This window comes from Heloderma suspectum, chromosome 5 (assembly GCF_057233095.1).
Source record: "Heloderma suspectum isolate Gila_16-S chromosome 5, 16-S_ref, whole genome shotgun sequence".
Lineage (NCBI taxonomy): Eukaryota > Metazoa > Chordata > Lepidosauria > Squamata > Helodermatidae > Heloderma > Heloderma suspectum.
In genome coordinates this window covers 123,704,955-123,718,327 of record NC_139462.1, presented here as the reverse complement: position 1 = coordinate 123,718,327, position 13,373 = coordinate 123,704,955, and the positions used below count along the sequence as shown (strand labels likewise).

Below are 13,373 nucleotides of genomic sequence, written 5' to 3'. Positions count from 1 at the left end.
CTGTCATACACCCACGTGGGGATGCGTAGGCTTTTAAGAGCCCTAAGCTCATATTGTGTGAGAGAAGCCCTTCAGGTCAACTATGAAAAAACTAAAATCTTAGTCTTTGGCGAAAGGAGGAAAAAATACCAATGGCAGCTGGATAACCACCTGCTTGATCAGGTTAACAAATATAAATACCTAGGAGTGACATTTCAAAGTTCAGGATCTTGGTCGGAGCACTTGAAAGCAATAGCCCTGACAACTAATGCAACTAGTAATGCCATTCTTCGTTTTGCTGCTGGACCAGGTGGTAAGATGGTGGCCCCTTTAATAGAGCTATACCAGGGCAAATTATTTCCCCAAATATTATATGGGGCACCTGCCTGGACCCAGGCTAACATTGCTTCATCGGAGTCAGTGCAGCATACATTTCTATCCAGAGTACTTAGGGTTCCCAGATCCACTTCTAAGGCCATTGTCCGACTAGAAACAGCTTGTCACTCAGTGGGAATGCTCGTCCAAAAAGCTGCCACTTTCTTCTGGTTAAAGATAGTATTCCAACTGGCCTCCCCTTGGACTTATTAGCATATGAAGCTATGGGAAGGGGCTCATGGGCAGACAAGATAACCACATCTATCTCTGAGTTGGGCTTTTCACAATCATATTTGCTTGCAAGGGGCTATGATAGAGCTAGGGATGAGATTTCAAAGAGGTTACAAGATGCTGATATTCAAACAACAATGGCTGTGGCTGCTGAAAGTCGCTCTAACAAGATCTATAAAAGCATCATGACCTCTCCGGGGAAGGTTCCCCCGTATTTGATTTCCATCACCTCACATAAATTGAGATGGCTCATGACTAGGTGCAGACTGAACTCACTCCAATTGATGGAGGTGAAGGCACGTTATAGGACCCATCATGGCATGAGTGCAGATTGCCCAGCTGGTTGCCCCAAGGCAGAGGACATGGTACACTTTCTAGCAAAATGCCCATTGTACATCGATTTGAGGAAGCAATACCTTGAGCCCCTATTAGCTGTGCTTGAGGATACTTCTGGTGCAAGAATAACTTGATTATTATTAGCTGGAACAGATCATTATACATCATATAGGACTGCTACGTTTGTCAGTCGAGCCCTGGAGAGGCGAAAGTCATTGACTGTTATAAAAAAACTAAATTCATAAACATGGTAATAACATTCTGGCAAATATTGTTTTAGGATTTTAAAATGTTTTTAACTTGCTCTTGTTAGTTATTTTATTAATAATTTGTACTTCGGTTTCCCTTTTGGTTGATGTGAGAATTCTATTTGTTTTGTGTGCGGATGGCCTCATCGGCTAAAAAGCAATAAACTGTATTCCATACTTCGATTCCCCATGCCCTCTGGTATTACATTTTTGTGTGTTTTGTCTGTTCAAGCCATTTTCAGCAGCCATGTGTGAGAGAAAAATTAAACTCCTGAATACTGGCTGCCTGAGGCCTCTCCGTGCCTGCACCATAGAAGATATCAGGGATATATTATGGCATCCATATTGTGCCTATGAGGTTTTGGCATGTGTGATAGATGGTGGACAGTTCTCCATCTCTATACATGGCTTGGCTCCTTCCATGATTGACCGCTATGGGGGAGGGCATTGTCAGCAGGCAGTATGGAATTCCCTCTCCAAACAGGCAAGCAACTTCTCTTGCACTTTTATTTTGGATGGCATTTGAAGGTCTTAGGTGAATATTGTTTATTGCCACCATAATCCCTTAATATCTGCTGAACTGCTTTTGTTTATTTGGTTTTATTTTTTGTTATTTATGTAATTCATAATTTGCCTTGAGAGCTCCCTTTTGTGCCAAATGGCATGGCAAAATACTGTCCAAATTAATGAAGATATAATTTCAGTGCACGTATTGAAGTGAAGGTTTCCTTTTTTAATGTGCAACCAAACATTAAATGTGCAGTTCTAGGAGGGAAAGTACATTCTAAAGGAATATTCGTTGAAAGCTCCAAGTCATACAAAACTTGCATTATGTTTGCTGATGTAAAAGGTGACTAACAAATGTATGAAAAGTAAAGTGAATCATCCAGGCTCCATTAGAACCCCAGACCCTGATCAAACAAATCCATTTCTTCTTCCCCTGTCAAAGCCACTGCTTTTCTCCACAGAGTGACTGTTCAACAATATTTCAGAGATAAAGGAAAGCATTCTAGAACATGGGGACCCCTTTCCTGACAAATAATGTGAAGCTGTCACTGTTATATGAGCAGGAATGACAAAAAATATCCAGCATCACATTCTTAAGAGAGACGTTATTGGGACAAAGTTACATGAAACAATTGTGTCTGCACATTTGCATCAGTACAATACAGCATCTGGTCTGGTCTTCAGTGAAAAAGCTTCCTTGAAGATATTTCAAGATTCCACCAAATACAATAAGACAATGCTCAGGGACAAAAATTACTGAGCTTCGAGAAGAGAGAAATCTCCTATCCAAATGTATAATTGTAATGAGAAATCAGCCTCATATCATACTGACCTCAAAGAGGTACTTGGGATGTATGAGTTCTCAGCTCTCCCAAAAAAGTCAGGTTGCTTACCTGTAACTGCAGCTCTTCAAGTGGTAATCTGTTTATTCACATATATAGGCTCTGCGCCTGCGTGGAGCCTCGATTCAGGAAATTTCTATAACTGAGGATCACTTTGGCGGGAACCCTCCCCCACTGTGCATGTCCCTAGTGGGTTCCCACCCAATCCCTCAGTTCCTTGAGACAGCCTAATATGGCCTCGAAGCCGAGGGTAAATATCACATCTCAGTACCGACACGGACGCGGGGATGGTGGATGGGTTGTGTGAATGCACAGACGGCCACTCAAAGAACTAGTTACAGGTAAGCAACCGGCCTTTCTTCTTCATGGTCTCTGTGCATTACACGTATGGGCGATTAACAAGGTGACCCTGAGGTGGGCCAGTATCCTGCTGTAGAAATGAAGACAAAACTGCTTGACCAAACGTGCAGTCTGACTGAGCTTGAACATCGAGCTTCTAGTGTGTAATAAACATTGATGGCTTTGCCCATGTTGCAGCCTTACACAAGTCTGGCAGGGAGATACCTTGTGCAAATGCTGTCAATGCAGCTATGCCCCCCATGGAGTCCCCCCAGGTCGAGTCAGAAAGTTCTAGCCCAGCTATCTCATAAGCCAACCATATAGTCTGCACTATCTGAAGTGGAAGTGAATCCTTGCAACAATATCAGAAACCCTTTCTTGGGTCCCCCATAACATACAGACGTTGAGTCTTTCAGAATGCCTCAGTGCTGGATTTACAGAAAGCCAATGGCCGGTGGACATCTACGGCATGTAATGTTTTCTTTGATTTCCTTGTTGTGATTGGATCACTTTGTGGTAATGTTTAGAACTGCCAATCATGAGAAGACAGGCAAGTCAGGCTCAGTGCATCCGCTTGGATGTTGTCTTTGCCCACAATATGGAGTGCCATCAGCATGATACCTTGAGGGATAGCCCAATCGAAAATGTCGACAGTCAACGCCACCAGTCAGGATGAACGTGTCTCCTCTTGTTTGTTGAGGTGCCAGAGCACTGCAGTATTGTCTGAGTGGATTTGGATGTGTGTGTGTCCCAAAGACCCTTTTTGAAAGCAAGAAGAGCTTTCCCCACGGCCAAAAACTTGAGAAAGTTGATATAATGCTGCTTTCTTTCATCGACCAATGTTCCTGTATTCGAAGGGGACCACAATGAGCTTCCCAACCTAATAGGGAAGTGTCAGTCACGAGCACATGGGACTGAGAAGGGCGCAGGACCAGTCAGAACCAAGCGGCGTCAGTGGTACTGTCGAATACATAAAGGAACCAATTCAGTAACAATCTCATTCACACGTAGACAGTTGCTGCCATCAGATCTTGTAAACGCTGAACTGTAAATACTACCATGCAGTGCTGAAGGCATAGTTCCTTGGCCAGTTTGACAAGAGTCAATGCCTGATCATGTGGAAGGTAAGCCTGACCTGATACTGAATTTAACATGGCTCCAATGAACAGAATGACTTGGGTTAGGATCAGTGTGGACTTTTCTTCATTGATATATAGGGGCCCAACGACCCCAGAAGGTTGTGAACTATCACTATGGCTCGAAAAAGATGGGTACGGGGAAGAGGCTACAGTTAGCCAGTTATCTAGGTATGGGTAGATCTTGACCCTTGGATGTAGAGATGTGCACATACCACTGCCATGCATTTGGCGAAGACCCTCAGGATGGTGGCCATTCCAAACGGTAGCATTTATAACAGGAACATCTTAGAAATTATGATGAATTGCAGGAATCTCTGGTACGAATGTTCGATAGCAATGTGGAAGTAAGTGTCCTTGAGGTCCAAAGCTGCAAACCATACTCCCCGACTGAGGAGTGCAAAGTGGTCATCCAGAACTTTCTGGGGATAATGAACAAATTCAGGTCCCTGAGATCCAGAATCAGATGTCATCCATCCTGTTTTGGAACTGTAAAATACCGGGGGGTATGGGACGATGACACATGACCCACTGGACTGCTGGAATGGTATGATGCGCTGTATACCTCCGTTGAAGAAGGCAGAAGAAACTCCATTTCAGATTGCAGCATCTCTGACACACATATTATAACACGTATTGAAGCCATGGGAGGGAAGACGTTAAATTCTATTCTGGTACCATGTTGGATGATATTTGGGAACCAAGAGTCTGATGTTATCATAGTCCAAGTTGGAAGGAAGTGAGACAGAAGAGTACCAAACACAGGGGGTCAGGAAGGGAGGACAAAGAAACAGAGTGGGTGAGTCAAACTTGCTGTCTGGTGGCATTATCAGATATTCCACAGGCCTGGTGAAACTGACTGGAGGTGGATTCCCTTCTTTGCTGCTGCAGCGGTGGTATCAAAAAGCATGGTCCGAAGGCTGACGTGCCTGGGAGTTGCTGACAGAACCCTTTATGAAGTCTATAGGATGACTGTTGCTGTCTGAGGCCCATTTTCTTAGGAGTTGACTTAGTTTTCTGGACAGTGTCCATTGCCTCATCCATCTTTGCATTATTAGACCTGTAACCAGGCACACCCCCTGAACGCAACTGCACCGACCACAGCCTTGGCATCACAGCCTGCCTGATGTCTGGTCATGTTGCCTGCTGCCTTGAAAGCTTAAGGGCCTGAAAAAAATCTGCTGCCTTGAAAAAATCTGCTGCCTTGAAAGCTTAAGGGCCTGAAAAACTCTTGCCAGTTCCCTCTGGCCATCTGGGAGATAATCACATGCGGAGCTAATTTTCTCCCATAAGAACAATCAATAGCGCAACGTAGTGGCTTGGTAATTAGCCACCCGAAGACCTAATGCTGCTAATGAGTACAGTCACTGACCCAACAGATCTAATCTGGGACCTTCTTTGTCCACAGGTGATGCATGGACTTTCTGTGATCTTCCTTGAGAAGATTCTACTATAATTGAGTTGGGTCTTGGGTATGCAAAGAGAAATCCCGCATCTTTCTCTTGTACTTGGTACATAGACTTAAGGCGCTTCAATGTTGGTGTCATGGATGAAGGTGCCTTCCAGGACTGTTTGCAGAATTGCTGGACTGTTTGCAGAAGAGTAGGTAAAAACCGAATTGCCAGCGGGGTAGATGGTTCGATATACATCGTGCTGAAAATCAGGTGCTGTATACGCTCAGCTGGTTGAACATCAAACCCTAATGACTGCACCATTCTGAGCACCTGATCTGTGAAATTCCCCATGTATTCTGAAGGAGATGCTCTATCCTGAGTGCCCACTACATCCTCAGGGGATGAAATCGACAGTGGTACTGAAGAGAATGAGGTTGAATCTGATTGGTAGTCCTCAACAGAGTGAGGAAGCACCATAGGACTGAGCAATCTCTCCTCCTGTAGCTCCTGTATCAAAGAGGGAGAAAATGGTAGTGGGGGTTCAGAGAAGCAGTTCCATGTACCTCTGCTGGCTGCACGCTTGATGCCTGAGATGGACAAACCTAAAAAAGGGAAGAAGACTGTGGAGGCACTGGAAGAAGAAAAGAAGAACTCTCCACCAGAGGACATGATAAGGACATCGAAGGAGAAGGCCGGTACTGGGGTGATGTCACACTGAGGTACCTGGTATGGTCATAATACATGTCTTGGTCTCGACAATACTGCCACTTTGGAAACTGATAGGTGGCAGAGACCTATCAAAATATCGATCCCGCTCTGTACATGGAGAGTGAGACCTCTCACAAGTATCTGGTCCATAGTGTCTTCCTATGTTCCTCCCTGACCAGACCAATTCAGAAGAAATCTCCATACTCCCTAGGCAGGTGGGGAATATGTGGTAGCTGAGCTCTGGAACTGGGACTATGCCCTTCTCATATCGGAGAGGTGTCTTTAATCTTGCCTTTGGAGGTCAACACCGTACGCATAGGTTCCAGCCTCGGTACCAATATTGATGCAGTCGTCGATACTGGCGAATTCAATAGTGGCAGAGGCACTGGCATGGAGGTTTCAGGTTCCAAGTCACACAATTTTTTTGGAATCCTTATTTTTCTTTTGCTCCTCCAAAGCAGGCTTTGGAGTTCTCATCTTTTTAGACAATTTTCTAGCAGCGATGATTGCCAGAGAATGGCCCAGAGTTGGAGGGTCCTTTCGACCCATGTCTAGAGTCGAAGGACATGGTGAAGTAGGCTTAAGGAAAGACATTCTAGTGGGTCCAGGTGATGGTCCCCTGGTCCGCAGATTCTGTGCCTTCTGAGTATCTACGGCCTCTAAAGCCTTCTTCCAGAGGAGAGCTTCTTCTGTCCAACCTGCTCCTCTGGGCTTGCTTAGTGAACCCTTGACAATGGGGACAGGTCTCAACTACATGAGCCTCCTGCAAGCAAAGCAGGAAGAGGAAATGTCCATCCGTTGGAGGCAGCTTACTGCAACAAACATATTTGCGGAAAGGGGCCTTTAAGGCCATACGCCCCATGACAACACAGCGATCAAAGATTGTGAACAAAAAAATGCTTTTTTTTTTTTTTTTTACTATAGAGAGAAAAAAGTGATAGATTGGGAAAACAGAGAAATGAGAGAAAACCCCCAGTAATGCAGTCAAAAAAGCTAAATCACAAGATGAAGATCCCTATGAAGCAACCAGTAAGGTGGGTGCAAGAGAACTGCATAGTTGGGTGGAAACCAGCTGGGGACATGTGCGGTAGGGGGAGGGCTCCCGCAAAAATTATCCTTAGCTATACAAGTTTCCCGAATTGAGGCTCCGCAAAGGCACAGAGCCCATATGTATGATGCACAGAGACCACAAAGAATACTCTGTTCTGTACTCTAGAAGAAAACATGTTTGCCTTCTCCTTATGTATGACAAGTTAAAAGCCAACAATGTCCAACCCCACAGTGATTTAACTTTCAAAATAAAAAATCACCTTTAAAAGTCAAAACCCATTTTGCTTTACAAAATAACCTTCCGTTCAACAAAGAATCAAATAGTTTTATTTAAACATTTCATGCACACAGAACTGCATATTAACAATCCCCATTATAAGGTCTAAAGCTTATTTGGGGTTGGTGCACACATTAAGGACGTCTGGGCTTCTCTCTTTCTTCCTATTCCCCCTCATCTTCCCTCCAACCTTCATTTCTCTCCTCCCTCTAGTTCCTCACTCCCTCCTTTCCTCCAACATCCACTTCTGGGTTTCTCTCCTGCCTTCTACTCCCCTCACCCTGCCCTTTTTCACAACATCCATTGCTGGGATTCTCTGCCCTTTTTTTGGTTTGTTTTTGAGGGGGACTTGCACTCTGATCCCATACATGCTTACTCAAGATAAAGTGCAGCAGAGTTCAAGGAGGGTAACTGGAGTAAGGGCTCTGAGGATTCAAGCCCTCAAGGGAATGCAGGTTGTAGGGATGGCCGTTGCAGGGAAATCCGGCCCTTTTTAGGCTCGTTGGGAGTTCCCTCGAGCACCCAGCTTGGCTTGCATTTGCGAGCCAAACCATGGGCTTTTTTCTGAAATCCGGGAACTCTTCTTGGGTTTTTTGGTTTTTTTCAAATAGAAAATTACGTCAGTAATTGCCAGCTGATTATGCCAAACTCTGCCTTCATCTGCCATTTTGCGGGTAGAAAGTTTGAGAACCCCTATTTTATGTTAAGAGACGTTCTGAAATTAATCATTAACTTTATTTCCAGCTGGGACATTAAAGGGGTTAGTTTGACCCCAGTAACAGATAAATACTGTCAAAAATGGCATGCAAGGTTTAAATAAACGTTAATTATTAGCAGTTACAGCCACGGTACAAAAATGACTTTGATGTGATGCCTGCCTGCTTCTTTCTCTCATATTATATAACAGTCTTCCCCAGTCCGATGTCTTCCAGATGAGTTGGATTACAACTCCCATCATCCCCAGCCAGCATGTCCTACAGCATCATTTCATTCATTCATTTCATTTATATTCTGCCTTTCTTCCTCCTCAAGAAACCCAAGGCGGTGTACATAATCCTCCTCCTCCGTTTTATCCTCAAAACAACAGCCCTGTGAAGCAGGTTGGGCTGAGAGTCTGTGACTGGCTCAAAGTCACCCAGTGAGCTTCCATGGCCAAGTGGGGACTAGAACCCAGATCTCCCAACTCCCAGTCCAACACTACACCACACTGGCTCTCAACACTGGCATCGGTCAACTAAGCACCTTTGCTGAATACATAAAACGAACTTAGTGGCCTTATTTGATATGAACTGGAAATTCTGTTCCCAGCATTGTGAAAACAACTGACTGTTCCACCTATAGTCAACTATGGGCTCATGGGGAGCAGAAGAGATTAAAAAGTACATATCATCGTTGTTATAATAACTGGATTTGCTTAGAATGAAATGGCTGACTGAAGATAGTAGACAATCTTCTTGAAGGCCACCCTGGGAGAGGTCACAGAATACACTGGAATGATTAAAGCAACAGAGAACCACAAAGTCATTCTGTCTGTAGGCATTAAAAGTCCAGCACCTACTCTACTAGACCAATTTCAGGCAGCCTCTGTTGCTCCCTCATTCATGACCTATAACAAGGATCACCACCTTCTGTATTCTCAGGTTCCACTTTATTCTGCAGATAGTGGTGGGGGGGTGGGGGGAGGAGGAAAATAGTTTATTGCAAAAAATAATGGTCCATCCCAGTGATCCAACTTCATAATTAAGTTGTTGCCACTTTATAGGTAAGATTTTCTTTAAAGATTGTTTAAAACCACAATTTAATTAAAATATGGTCCAGTTGACAGCTAGCAGAGAAAATGTCTCTGAGGGCTGGACCCAGCCCATGGGTTGCGAATTGTCTTTCCCTGATCTATACAGAGATGCCTCCTTAACAGTTACTATATCCTGGAGAGAGCAGCCCTAGTAATGCATACAATGTACAGGCTCCTTCAATTTCAACATCTACACTTTTCTTCCCAGACATACAGCTGCAGCTCACTAAACTGCAATACATTCACACAGCTGTACATCAACATTTTTCAAATGTTTTGAATGCAACCCCCCTTCAAACGTTATCTCTGCTTTCTATGCTCCCGTCCCTGAAGCCACTGGCAGTCATTTCTTCAGCAGGCAAACACTCACAATCCTTGCTTACAGCTGCAGTCATGCAGCCTACCGCAGAGTGTCTAAGGCACCCTGGAGCACTAATCCAACAATGCCATTAGAATAGGAATAGAACAGATATCTCAAGACTCCCTCCTAAAACCAACCAGCCAGAGAAAGGGGAAAGAACAGGGAGGAGCTGCTATAGTCATAAGCTCCCATACTCTCTCTGCAGCTTCAATAGTTAGCAAAGCAATTGGGTGGCTGCAATGCTACACCTCCGTGCTAGGAAAAAAGGGCCTCTAGCTTTGCCTGTTGCAGGACACTCTCCTTCCATGGAATGTTGCACCCATCTTCCAGCAGACTTACACACCCACAATTTGAAAACAATGCTGTACACCAAACCTCTTGTAATAAACTTTGCACAGGGAGTGGCCAGCTGGAAGGCAGAACCAAAGTGGTAGGCTCCTGAGAGTTGCTGGTTACCATGAAGAGAATGTTGTTTGGGAGGGTGGGGAATGACAACTGGAAAGGGTAAAAACAAAACACTGTTGGAAAGAATGATAGATAAGGTTACAGAGGAAAGCAGATTGAGGAGAAGGAGGGGGGAAAAACAACTTGAGTGGGCAGACAGTGAAGGGGGCATGACTGCACAGAAGTGTGAAGAATAAATAAGACTGCACAGAATAAAGAGCCCCAGAGTTCAACACTGTCAGAGTCTGTTATGTGAAGCCAGCAAGACTTACATTCCAAACATTCAGAGAGAAGGCTACAATGATGATGGTCAAGTACTGGATAATGGGCAGTATCCAATACTGCTGCTGCGCCTCTGCTGATTCCATTGGGACCCACTGTGAGTGCAACAGGAACTTAGCACTCCCTGAAGGAACCCCAGAAATGAGCAGAAACACTTTGTTTCTGGAATGCGACAGGTCAGAAGAGCTCCCTTCTATATTGGTTTCTGACTGCTTCGTGCACCGCTAGGTTCCCATTGCACTAGTGGTAGGTCCCACTAGCATGCAGGAAGTATTGGATACTGCCCACTGACTCCTCTCTGCCTATTTGTGTGCATTTAAGGATATGCAGAGTAGGGAAATTACTCAGGTACTGGGAAACAGAATAGGAGCAGTTAAACTTGCAGGGTTGGATCCAGACTTAGTCATACTCAGAGTAGATCCATTATCTTGATTCAACCCAAAGTCTGGAAAGACGTAGTTTATATAGGTTAGTTAAAAGCAACTTACTAGGAGGGGTTAATGTTTATAGCATATAATCTGACAATTGATAACTGACAACCCATTCATGTTGGTTCCCCAGCCTCTGATCCCTCATTTCAAAATAAAGAAAGCAGCTTGAGAATTTCAGTTTCCATTATTTTTTTAAATAGTTGCAAAGATAGGCTGAAAATATGCAAGCAATGTCTGTGAAGTCTCTGAAGCCACAGTGATCATGGACCGGTTTAACTCCATGCCTTGTCCAATAAATTATGAAAAATTATGCAAATCAGTAAATATATGAAAACATGCAGAATTTATATTTGTATGTGGAAGCTCAATAAAGGGCAAAGGAAGGGATGGGGGGTCTCATTCCTCCCCCTGTCCCTGCCTCCTGCACCCACTGTGTTATTGCAGATCTCGACTCTTACTGCAGAATCAGTCCTTTCACTCAGCTTCCTTATGTAGCCCTGTACTCTTCAAAACTTGTCCAGCTTTGACCAGGCAAGTAACATGCCCCAATTCTGAGGTACAGGGATTCCTAGAATCTGCTGCATTTGGCACAAACTGTTTAGCTTTAGCTTTGCAAGCATGTAAAGCTAGAGGGGATAACAGCTGCCTTGCTTCTGATGGAGAGAACAGCGCTGATAGCGCCCAATAATAGTCTTCAGACACATGTAGGAAGAAAGCCAGACTATGAAGCACATGGTCTTCCATGTCTATATACTAATGCCCAGAGTATGGGAAACAAACAGAACGAACTTGAACTCTTAATACAGGAGGGAAATTATGACTTGATAGGTATAACTGAGACTTGGTGGGATGACTCTCATGACTGGAATACAGCAGTTGAAGGATATAACTTGTTCAAAAAGAACAGGAGGAACAGAAAGGGAGGCGGGGTTGCACTGTATGTGAAAAATACATATCTCTGCACAGAAATACAGGAGGAGGAGCTTGGTAGCCCCATCGAGAGCATCTGGGTTGAAATAAATGGAGCAAAGAATAAAAGGAACCTGGTGGTCGGAGTCTACTATCGGCCACCCAATCAAGGAGAAGCCAAGGATGAAACTTTTGAAAAGCAAATAGCCAATGTTTTAAGGAAGCATGATGTAGTAGTAATGGGGGACTTCAATTTCCCCGATATTTGTTGGGAGACAAATTCTGCAAAACATGGCCCCTCCAGGAAATTCCTGACTTGTGTGGCGGATAACTTCCTCCTAAAGAAAGTAGAGGAAGGAACTAGAGGATCGGCTATCCTTGACTTGATCCTAACCAACAGAGATGACTTAGTGGATAAAGCAGCAGTTACAGGAACTCTGGGGGAAAGCGACCATGTTGTACTTGAGTTCTTGGTTCTAAGGGAAGCAAAAGCCGAGTGTACTCAAACGCGTACCCTGGATTTTAGGAAAGCTGATTTTAATAAACTCAGAACATCAGTAAGGTCCCATGGCAAACAATGCTAGCGAGAAAAGGAGTCCAAGATGGGTGGGAACTTTTAAAAAAGGAAATTCTCAAGGCACAATCACAAACCATTCCAACAAGAAGAAAAGGTGGAAGACAACAGAAGAAGCCAATGTGGCTTCACAAAAAGCTTAGGGATGACCTGAAAACAAAAAAGGACACATATAGGAAGTGGAAAGAAGGCCAAGTAACAAAGGAAGAGTACAGGCAGGTAGCACAGAATTGCAGGGATGGCGTCAGGAAGGCTAAAGCGGAGAACGAGGTGAGGTTAGCGAGGGATGCTAAAAACAACAAAAAGGCTTTCTTCAGCTACGTGCATAGTAAAAGGCAGAGGAAAGAAATGGTTGTTCAGCTATTAAATAAGGATGGCAAAATGATAACAGATGACAAAGAAAAGGCAGAGGTGCTCAATTCCTACTTTGGCTCAGTCTTCTCCCAAAAGAGGGTCTATGACCCCCCTGGCAAAGGCGAAGTACAGGCTGAAGGGGCAGGATTGCAGCTTGAGATCGACAGGCATATGGTCAAGGAACACCTAATTACTTTGAATGAGTTCAAATCTCCAGGGCCAGATGAACTGCATCCTAGAGTAATAAAGGAACTGGCAGAAGAACTCTCAGAACCGCTGTCTATTCTCTTTGAGAAATCATGGAGGACCGGGGAAGTGCCAGATGACTGGAGGAGGGCTAACGTTGTCCCTATCTTCAAAAAGGGTAAAAAGGAGGAACCTGGGAACTACAGACCAGTCAGTCTGACATCAATCCCTGGGAAAATTCTGGAGCAGATCATAAAGCAATCCATCTGGAAGCACCTTGACAACAATGCCGTGATTACTCGAAGCCAACATGGATTTGTCAAAAACAAGTCCTGCCAGACAAATCTGATCTCATTTTTTGATCAAGTCACCTCCCTTGTAGACCGTGGGAATGCTGTAGACATCATATACCTCGACTTCAGCAAAGCTTTCGACAAAGTGCCCCATGATATCCTGATGAGCAAACTTGCTCGAAGTGGGCTAGATGAAACAACGATCATGTGGATCCACAGTTGGCTACAGAATCGGACTCAAAGAGTGCTTATCAATGGGACCTTCTCAAGCTGGAGAGAGGTAACGAGTGGGGTACCGCAGGGCTCAGTCCTGGGCCCAGTGCTC

At 44.4% G+C, this 13,373-nt stretch overlaps 1 protein-coding gene across 8 annotated transcripts in view; it reads right to left on the bottom strand.

Moving 5' to 3' along the window:
• The window catches only part of FKBP4 (FKBP prolyl isomerase 4), an 84,896-nt gene that overhangs the window by 52,202 nt on the left and 19,321 nt on the right, over window positions 1-13,373 (bottom strand). The gene's annotated exons all lie outside the window — the stretch shown is intronic.